The following is an 11629-nucleotide window of genomic DNA, read 5'->3' on the forward strand; positions in this document are numbered from 1 at the left end:
TCCGTGGATTTAGACTCATGGTTTGCTCAGTCTGTGTCACAGCCTGCGAGCTGTGAGTCATAGCTCACAGGTTGGCTCAGACTTCCAGACTATCCCTCTGCAGGGGTAACCTGGATAAACAAAGACGATATTATCAAACTGCAGCTTTCTAGCCATGAAAAAAAACCATTAGTCTGTTTTGTTGATGATTTGATCACTGTAACTTATGTGTCAAAAGTTGTTTTAAGAATATGAAACATTACTTCTGCTTAAAATGTCATAAACTTCAAAGTTTTTATATCCTAACTTGTGTTAGGGGAGGGTAACCTTTAAAAAGATTTGCCACTGTTAGGGTTTAACTGTAAGAAAGTCCTAAGAGGACATGCATCAATACATATTATATTCTCTGGTTTCCCATAATAACAAGTGATTCCATTTTGCTTTTTCCAGATGTCAACTTTTTTATATTGTTATCTTGGAATAACAAAGCTGATTCACCCATTATAAAAGATACATTTATCTCATTAACTGGGAAAAGGAGAGCTTGTTTTCTCATGATGACCGTTTCCGTTTTAACAATCAAGAAAACAACAAGAGGCTGGTCCCTGAGATAGGCCAGACCTTGAGATGACATGCTGCTATTGCCTGCACTACATGAGGTTAGTGAAGCCCTGTTTTATTATTAGTATTATTGTTTGTCTTTTTGCGACTCTAGAGATATGAGTTATGATCGTTCGAGGTTAAATTGAGATCATGACAAAAAATAAATTAACTCATTATCATGGGATGGTGGAATACATGAAATATAGAGATGCATATCATCATTTAGTGATTCCATAAAGACGCAATAGAGTAACAAGAAAAAAATAAAGTTAACATTTTTCAATAATCATAGCCATTTTTTGGAAAATCACGATGAGGAAGTATACCAAATCTGAGCACAACACAAAACCATGTAGGGCTTGGGTATACAGATGACCATGACTTGGCATAACCAGAAGAGGGCGATATGGTTCCATTTAGTGACGCTTCACCTGATTTCAGTTACATCCACTTAACTTTATATAGTACAAAACACAATCAGCATACAACAGGCCCTTTCTGATGTATTAGTTAGCTTATCTACTTCATTTTTAATTCTTTTTTGGATGTTAGTTATTCTCTCAGAGAATGAATCATACAAAGCTGAAAATACAAACACTTTAATACATATGACCCCATCCTCTCTCTCTCTCTCTCTCTCTCTCTCTCTCTCTCTCTCTCCCTCTCTCTCTCTCTCTCTCTTTCTCTCTTTCTCTCTTTCTCTCCTGTAAAGGAGCCAGGCTTCCTGCTCTTAGTTCCCAGAGTTCCCGGCTGCTGGCAGTAGAATGCTGGGAATATCCGGAGAGGAAGGGGAAGTGACATCACAGCGGTGACCTTCCGTACCAGGCCATATCACCTGGAGCTGGCTGGAGGAGAGCTACCAAACAAGCAAAAACACACTCACACATGAAGAAAAATAAGCATGAGATCACAGACTGTTTCACACTTTGGTGTGCTTTCCAGGAGAGGAGGTAATGAGAGAGGGGGAATAGTGTGAGAAAGTTCCCATGAAGAGAGAAGGGAAGTGATCATTTCAGGTAGTAAAGGGGGAAAAGTGAAATGTCTGTGCATAGACAGGTTCTGCAGTTACATATTTGCAGGAAAGTATGGCTCTTTCTGTTCTACCAGTTGTCTGCCAGCTTTAACGGTCTTAAATAAATGATCAATATTTCTTCTACTACTCAGAATGAAGCAGTGCCTGTGTGTAATAATTGTTGAACTACAACCCAGATGAACAACTTGTAGAGTTGACTGTTAGTAAGTTAACTTATATTTTAGATAGCAGCAGGCTTCAATAAATTGAGTTTTCCTTTAGCACCATTGTTGAAGGCTGCCAACCAATGAGTCAGACGGAAGATTTTCTTAGTCAATATATTCAAGTGCTTGCTCATTTATGATGTGAGGGTTTTATAAAAATGTTATCAAGACCGCCTTCATATGTCAAGTGCCATGAGATAACTTTGTTTGTGATTTGACACCATAAAAAAGACACTTGACTGAGTTTTTATTGATTAACTTTAAAGAATAAAACCTCACCTCTTTCCCCCTCCTGATCCTTCTGTCTTGTTCAGCGAAGATGCCTTCACCACGTTATCACAAGTTGAAACATAAAAACAGTAAGTGTTTTCTCTTGGCTGTGTTGAATACTTGATTCTGATTGATCGAAACTCCTTTGAAGCTGAGATTGATGCTAACAGCCAAAGCAGCACCAGGGTCAAACTGATCACACAAATCAAATCGATCTGCAGAAATAAGTCAGGCAAATTTCGCCTCTGCCTGTTGACACTGTGGCAAAATCATTAGTTTCCACTAAAGTGGTAAACATTGTGGCAAACTGATAGATTCTGTCTCAGGCTGATGGAGAGAGTCAGGACACAATGACAGTTGCTGTGCACAGCTGTGAGAGCAGTCTGAGGAACTGCTGGACCCTCTGATAGACTCAAGTGGAGCAAGATCCTGTCTTGCTATGGTAAAATGGTCAGTGTACTGTATTTATAAAGTACTTTCTTTAGTCTTCTGATCACTCAAAGTGCTTTTACATTACATGTCTCAGTCACCCATGCATACTTTGATGGCAGTCGTTGCTTTGTAATGCGCCCATCAATAATAACTAATACCATTCACACTCTGATGGCACAGCCACTGGGCAATTTGGGTTTAAGTGTCTTGCCAAAGGACACTCCCGCATGCGGACAGCAGGAGCTGGGATCGAACCCTTATCTGCAGAAACACCCGCTCACTGTACTTTGCCCCTTATGTAGACCTTTGTTTTCTTCAGCAGAAGCAATCTACATCAAAATGAATAAAATATTGTCTTACGAAATCCACTTCCCTTAACTTTTGTATACTCAAGTTTGGTTTCTGAGTAATACTTCTACAGCTGCATGTAACTGAAAACCTTCGTTCAGACTAAAAGCAATGTGAAACAGACGTCGGCACACACAGGTTGCATGCAGATGGGAGCTGGACTTAAACACAGTTAACATATGGTCTGTACTGGAGATATTTACTTAGTTGAGACAGTATATCAGAGGACACATTCTTCAGGAGCATAATCCAGAAAACCCTAAGTACAAACCCACACACTCAAACACAAAACACAGACATAGTGTACATAAAGGCATACAGGCATACAGGCTACTTCCCTTAAAGCCAAATCAGGCACAGGAGGAGGAGGGATGAGAAGTGATGGAGTGAGGAGGAAGGGAAGAAAAGGGAGAGCCAGTGTTCCAGTGTGTGTGTGTGTGTGTGTGTGTGTGTGTGTGTGTGTGTGTGTGTGTGTGTGTGTGTGTGTGTGTGTGTGTGTGTGTGTGTGTGTGTGGAGACGTCATTATACGGGATGACAAAAGAAAAAGGGATTCTCTGGTCAGCTGCTGCTGCTGCCACTGTCTATTGTCCTGCCAACAGAGGACAACTCCCCCCACCACCCCCCACTCCAACCCTTGTCCACACACACACACACACACACACACACACACACACACGTTTCTCTCCCTCATCCTGTGTTGGACATCACTTTCTTTCCTTCTTCAAGTTCAACCCTGATTACATGGCTGACCCCCAATGTTTAGAGACCCACTGAGCTCTCTCCCTTACACCCCAGCTGTGTCATCTGAGGGTTTTTAGAAAGTCTGAGATCCAACAGATGTGTTCCCCAAAAAGATTAAACACATGAAAAGTTGAAAGGGAAGTTTAGGAGCAGAAAGAAAACAAACTTGATTTTTTTAACCATTACCAAAGCTTTCCTGAAAACGTTTCTAATGAAATACAAAGATGTGTGCCTGTTATGGTAACACAATTGCTTATGAGGAGTACAGGATTATAACTTGTTACCATTTGCTTTATGAATTCTTAGGTACTCATGTCATATTCAACAGGGTCACAGACATGCTACATTGGCTCAAATCTATAAGTGAGGACAAGCAGGATGCAAATTCAGAAACCAAGCTGATTTCAAGTTGAGTTTGAAAACCTAAATCTTTTGACATTTTAAAGCTCTCGGGTTAGTAGGAAATTCAAACACCAACACTGTGTCCAAGAGCTCCCAAACCAGGCAGAGACGGCTAAAAGCACCACTTACTGAGCACACTAGCTTACAAATTTAAAACAGCTCCACTTTGTAAGTGTAAGAGATACAAAAAATATGCAGGAAAACCATCCCCTTTGTGATTTTTTGATGCTGTTTTTGATGTACTATAAAGTATTTTACCATTAGTTCTAGGGTTGACAAGTTCTTGGTATTGTGACTACTGTATCTATAGTATTATAGCAACCTCTGCTGAGGCCCCTCCAAACTTGAGTGGTACCATAGACTGTACAAAATATAGACGTAGAATCCGTGACGTCACCCATCTGTTCCTGAGTGCTGTTTTGAAGCCAATCGACGGCGGCAGCCATATTGGAAATGCGGAACTCAACCAGGCAGAGTGTGACATAAAGGGGCGGAGTTTGAGCCTCCTAGCCAACAGCTATGGGGGAGTCAAGTCAGTCATGTTCTTATTTGGGCAAAAACTCGTAATCTTAACATCTTCATTCGAAAAAAAATCCACCCCCCGTACAGTGTGTGCTGATAGAGAAATTAGCTATGAAGAGCCAAGCTGTTTTTGAACCAGGCTGTAAACATGTTTATTTCTGCTGTAAAGATCGTCTTCTTTGAATTGGTGTGTATGTGGTTTCCAGTGTTTCTGCAGCCAGCCTCAAGCGGATTCTCGATGAATTGTAGTTTATAACACTTCTGCATGGGCTTCATAATTTGAGACCGGAGGTTGCCGCTTGAGTGGTACACATCGTATATTCATAACAGTCTGCTGTATCCTGTCCCAGCACAAAAGCACAGCTTATTTTTGCTTAAATTTGGCGAATATCAGCATAACTTTCTGATAGCCACATGACTAAGCTAATAGGCTAGCTTATCAACACTGTTATGGACACAGTTAGTTCAAATCCACAGAGCTGGCCAGCTAATGGTACTTTGAAGTGTGCCAGATAAAAGAGATGTTAAACGGCTATCTGTTAAATATCTTAAGACATGTTTATGATGTTCAAACTCAAACCTAAAATTGTCCTGGTGATTAAAATTGTGTTAGAGTAAATACTGTGTTTTCTGAAAAAGGTTACCATATGATTGTTATTGGAAACAATGTTGAAAATATTCATCAAAAGTTGGTGTAATAATAGACAAAAGTAATGTATAAAAGTAATGATCTTGGTGGTTATGCTAAAATTATTAAATATTCCCCCCAAAAATGTTGGAGGTTACAAGAAAGTCCTTATTTGTGTTTCTTACTTACCACAACTCCTTATCATTGAATAATGATATTATTTAATTAAATGAAGAGCATGCAAATGTTTCATTTAATATTAATTGAGCTGTAAGTTACAGCTTTGACATCTATTACAAAGTTTGTCTTATTTATAAGTGATAATCTGCCAAATCCTACTTTCACTTTGTTAAATGTAGAGGCGCTCACCCTTTTTAAAAATAGCAGAAGTGCATGAAGAAGCTGCTCACTTTAACTACCAACAGCGCCTGTAATTAGGTGTTTTCCACCCATGGAGAAGTTCCATTGTTTTTAATGAAGGATGTTTTATAAGAGAAGGCAATAAATTCAGCCAACTAATAGAAGCAGCTATGAATGAAGCTCCTTTCTTCCCTTTGTGTTTGGGCTGTGTAAGTATGCGCCTCACGTAGCCCTGAAAGGTGCTGAGCTCTGCATTATCATTTATCTTCCTCCCTGGTGTGTGTTTTTTTCAGGCACTCTTTTAATGTAAGTTTTGAGCGTGTCTTCATTTTGTGTTCATGTTAATCCACACCAAATGACCCTTGACCAAGTGACCTCTGGAATTTTTAGCCCTCCACTGTCTCTGCACAGTGTGTGACTCTCAGGCCCATTCTCCTTTGATTGGCCTCTCTGTGACACACACACACACAGATTATATGACCACTCGGTGACACTCGCAGACACAGAGACAGACACAATAGGCGACCCGGCACATTCCTTTCCCCAGGTGGCATAAAAGACGCAGCCAGATCAATTGCCTAATGGGCTCCAAAGCAATGGTCGACGATCATTAACCCCTGACGAGTGCGGGTTCCTCATAACCCTGACCAGACTATTGTGTGTTCATATACGTACTATTGTGTGAGGGGTTCTAATGTCGTGTGGAGCTGGTTAACTGCTGGATGAGGGGGTCTAACTTAGGGCATTGGAGGTTGATGGCATGTGATGTCTTGACCTGAGAAAATTGTAAAAAAACAAAGTGGACCAAAAAAGGTTTCCATGCTGAAGTAATAGATCTCTTGAATGAACCTTTATTTTTACACTTTGATAGCCAATGTTGAAAAGGTCAGGTTTTATCTTTAACTCCACTACAATCCATTGAACAGCATCACATTTACCAGCCTCTCCAAAAAAAAAAATGAGTTAATACTTGGATTAAGATGATTACGGATGTAAACTAGCCTTTTAGCTAATTCTGGCATATTAACAGAAGTGTTCATCAATATGCATGGTCCTTTGATATGAAAAATGACATGTATGATCATTACAAGGATCTCTTAGATAAAACAGGGAACACAATGGTACAAATTCATCTTTATGTTAGAAACGATCAAATACTTTTTGTACATTTATGCATCAGAAGTGACAATAACAGGATGTAGAAGATATTTATAGTACTATTTGAGTAGTTATTGATTGTAACACTTATCGATTTTAAAACCGGTTTATGGTGGGTGAAAAAAAGTATTTCAGTTCTTCCTTTCAAATTAGAAATTTGGCTTTATTCTCAGATGCCTTCTCAGACTTTTCTTACATTAAAAATTGAAGCCAGAAGTCCAACTTAAAGCTCCTGCAAGGAACTTTCTGTTCATGTGGATTTGTGTGCACCCTGTGGATGAAGCAGTAAAGTATTATCACCTTGTGATCTTGTCCTTTACATGTGTGATTTGTGGGTTTGTTTTAACAAAAGAAAGTCTCATTCTGCAGTCAAACATCTCACTGACTGTGAACATTTGCTGTGTAATGTAATGAAAGATTGTTTTTGGAACAGGAGCTTTAAAGTCAGAATTATGGGAATAGGATAGTTAAATAAGCCTCTCATCATCAGATTGTGGCCTTTAGACTACAAAGCAGATTATGAAAAGTTATTGCTTTCTCCAGCTAATGGTTCCTAATTCCTATGACACAACACGTTATTGAACATCCAACACAAAAGCAAGTGGTGTGACATCAGGTTTCTGGAAGATTAAATCATTTAGATTTGAACATTAAGTGGAAGAGTAACCTTTTTTTCCCTCTTTTACTCTCTTCAGCCGCTCAACAAAAAAAGATCCAGCCCTATATCGCCCTCTCTCCTTTAGGCATCTACTCCAAAAGCCTACCACTGAGTGTGTGTGTGTGTGTGTGTGTGTGTGTGTGTGTGTGTGTGTGTGTGTGTGTGTGTGTGTGTGTGTGTGTGTGTGTGTGTGTGTGTGTGTGTGTGTGTGTGTGTGTGTGTAGGGCTGGTGGTGGGAGGACAATGGGCAGTAAGGGGGCTGGTTGAATGGGACCATTGAGTCTGCTCAGCCAAACAGAAAAGCATCTTCCATCTCACTTCAAAACCCACAGTTTCACCCTGTACAACCAGGCCTTTATTCTCCATAATTACTCCATGACACACATGTATACACATATGCACACACACACATAGATATACATACATTCACATGCATATTTATGAACAAATATGAATAATAAGATGCGCTAATCACAAAAATAACAGCCAGAGTGACTCTTGACAGTCTTACCACGTGTCAAGTGTCAGTTTGATTGTTTGATACTGGTCAACATTTAATTACAACCCATGACACTTAAGTCAATTTATAGAAAAATAACATATATTTTTTGATTAACTTTTGTAAATAGTTGATGACATTACATTGTAGACTAAAATATTTTGTACTAAAGCATTGTTATGATTGTCTTTTATCATGTTGGGGCTGGACTACAGCCATGAATACACCACTTAACTGTTGTTCATTCAAAGCCAACTGTAGAGATCAACCATCAAAAGTCAGGTCATAATTTGTTATTCAATACTGGGTTATAGATAAACGTAATTTGTAGAACCTATGACCACTATGGTGAGTGATAAGGTCAGTCATCTTGACACTGTCGCTTTAAGTGACATTTACCAACACAGGGAGGTCATTTTGACCTGTGTTCAGTAGCTAGTAGGAACTTTGTGCAATGTTGACATTTGACAACATCTCCAAATACTTTCAGCGTTTAGTTGAGGGTAAAATTGTTGTTGCAAGCTCACCTGCACCTGACCTAAATACAGGACAGGATGTGCACTCATTGACCCTCCTACATTCTATCAAAGCAAGAGAGAAACAATTCAGCAGTGCATATGGAGATTAATATCCTAATCTATTTGAACCCAATTTTCCTCACAGTAATAGAAAAAATAGCTACAACAGATGTGTCACAATATGTACTAACAACCTATTTAACTGTAAGCCCTTTAACAAGAGGTATTATCGTACACAGCCTGTCAGACAAAGGCAGCCGGCCTTGACAGAGAAAGTGCTGTCTAATACAGAGTGCAGTATCACCAACAGTTTTTGTCAGTGTTACACTGGGCCATTTAAACTCCACCGAGCTCGTTAGCCTAGATCCAGCTCTGCAGCCAGCCTGCTCATTGTGCGTCCTGCACACTGAATCATTGTGTGAGAGGATAATCCATACAGGGTAATTGTTACACCCTATCATGCTGTGCACAAGGACTATCAGATGTAGTAGGAAGGCTGGGTGGATCTACAGTATCTGCGCTAACTAGCTTGGAATTGTTTCAGCTAGCTACAGAGACGATCTATGTACCCCGATACCTAGCTAGAATCAGCTAACTTTAAAGCTACCTTGTTTAATCATCTATAAATCTATCTATCTATGCTAGATATCCAACAAGCTAGCTTATAGGCATACTTTATGTGTCTAGCTATACATTAAGCCAAATCCAATTCCAACAACCTAACCTGTTTATTTGGAAAATGGCTAACTATGCAAAGGTCCAGCAAGCAAGCTGGTCACATTTTAAACTCTATTTGTCAAAAACCTGGGGATGGGCTGTCAAAACTTTAGTTTTTGATATCAATATTGCAACCAATCATGTTTAATTAATTGTATTATTTTTTATAATAACTGTCATTTATCAAAGAATAAACACAAATACACTTAAAGTTAAATTATAAATCAAAAGATAAAGGGAGGTGGAATGTCAGAGTAAAATGTGCTAATCCATCTTTGTTTTTGCCTTTCATCAAAAATCACATCTATCTATCTATCTATCTATCTATCTATCTATCTATCTATCTATCTATCTATCTATCTATCTATCTATCTATCTATCTATCTAAACACAACCATCCCTCCACCTGGCTTTCTACACCTCTGTGTGTTGGAATGGTATGACGTCTCTCTCACTGACACACACACAAGCACATGCACACACCAGAGGAACAAAGGGTGCAGGCAGAAGGAGATGCTGTGTTGGAATTGTGTGTGTGTGTGTGTGTGTGTGTGTGTGTGTGTGTGTGTGTGTGTGTGTGTGTGTGTGTGTGTGTGTGTGTGTGTGTGTGCGTGTGTGTGTGTGTGTAAGGGACAGGGGAAGGCTGGGTCGGGTGAGGGGTGGTGATGGGGGTGTCGAAGCTCCATATGGGCACCCCACCCTTTGTAACCCCCCACCCCCCCCTGCAAACAGGCAGATGTCAAATGGGACGTGCCTCCCTGACGGGGCACAGGGTCACACTGCACAGGGATAAATAACAGAACAGGAGGGACAGAGGGAGAGAGAGAGAGAGAGAGAGAGAGAGAGAGAGAGAGAGGATAAATGCCTCCCTGCCAATACCCACCTATGGGAGATGCAAACTTGGCAAGGGACATAAACATACCAGTACTCCCTCAGTAGTGTATAAAGCTGTATTTTATTATGTGAATAATAAACAATCAATTGATTGTGGCGTTCCTCAGGGTCCATTCTAGGTCGTACACTTTTTTAACATTTACATGCTGCTTCTCTGCAACATCATCTGTAGGCATTGCTTAATTGCTATGGAGATGTCAAAGCTTTATATGGCTGATTCTATTGATGACATCTCAGACATAAAGATATTGGTGTCGTTGAGTTTTGTTCCGCTCATCCAGGACAAAATAGAAGTTTTATTGGCAATGAGGTTCACACAGGTAAACTTAATGCAAAATATGCACTTTGTGCTGAATTAACTTAGTATAAACTTTACTAAAGAAAATTGAGCTATGTGGATAAAATAAATCCTTGCTAATTTCAGCCATATACTTGAAATAAAAGGTGCATAATATGTGTGCAGAATCCTTGAATAGTATTCATTTTGAAGTCCTCATAAACATAGTTTTACCTTTCTCTCCAACTTATATTGTCCATATAGGGACAATCATTGCTACTTTGGGCAACAAATAGTATCCTGCAATGGTCCAGAAACTACAAAAATGCTTCCCCTTGATGCGAATATGGACGACAAAAAATTTATAAACACACTTTCATGCAATGTATTATAATATCTTAGAGACAATTAATTGGCAACTTTTACTTCCATTGTCTAAGACTGCATCGCTTCAGCTTGGTGCAGGAATTACATTTCATCCACACAAAGATCTCAACATCAAACAGCAGCAGGTATTTGTTTCACTGGTGTGTTTAAAGAATGCAAATCTCTAATGGGGCACTATTTGACCATGAGGAGGAGATGCAACTCGAGTCAAGGACAGGTGTCAGTTGTGTGTGTGGAGGTATGGGATGCAGTCCTAAACAAAGCAGGGGAATGGACACACACACACACACACACACACACACACACACACACACACACAGACACACAAGGACACACACACACACACACACAAGCACATGCACATGCACACACACACACACACACACACACAAACACACACACACACACACAAACACAGGCTGTTCTCTGTGTATTGAATGGTTACGCCTGCGGGGCAGGAGTAAGGTTACTTTACATACTGCACTTACAGCTCCCTTTACCACTGGGGTATAAAATGGATTTGAATGAGAAAGAGGGGAACAGAGGGTGGAAGGAGGAGGGAGCTGGGGGTGAGAAGGGGGAGGAAGGGGAGCCGGGGGACTCCCTTTGTGTAACAGGAGGTCTGCTGCTGGCATGGCTATGGAGATGGAGTAGCGGGGTCACTCTCCCTCCTCTCCCTCTCTCTCCGTCCCTTTACTATAGGCTGGCTGCTCTGTCTCTCCTCCTCATCCTTTCCTCCCTCCCTCCCTCCATCCATCCCTTCCTCCCTATTAGCATAGCAGCTGCCTGATACAGGGCGTAGGGTGGGGACCGGCCAGGTTGCTGTGTGCATATGTGTGTGTGAGGGGTGTTTGTCGGAGGGGAGGGATGTCAGGGGGGGTAGGATGGAGGGGGGTCCAGTCAATGGCGGTCCGTCTGGCTGGTGAATAGCAGCTAAAGCAGGCCCCCGCAAGCTAGACAAAAGAGCTGGGGAGGGAGGGGATGGGGTCGGGGTGGAGG

This window comes from Notolabrus celidotus, chromosome 19 (genome assembly GCF_009762535.1).
Source record: "Notolabrus celidotus isolate fNotCel1 chromosome 19, fNotCel1.pri, whole genome shotgun sequence".
NCBI lineage: Eukaryota > Metazoa > Chordata > Actinopteri > Labriformes > Labridae > Notolabrus > Notolabrus celidotus.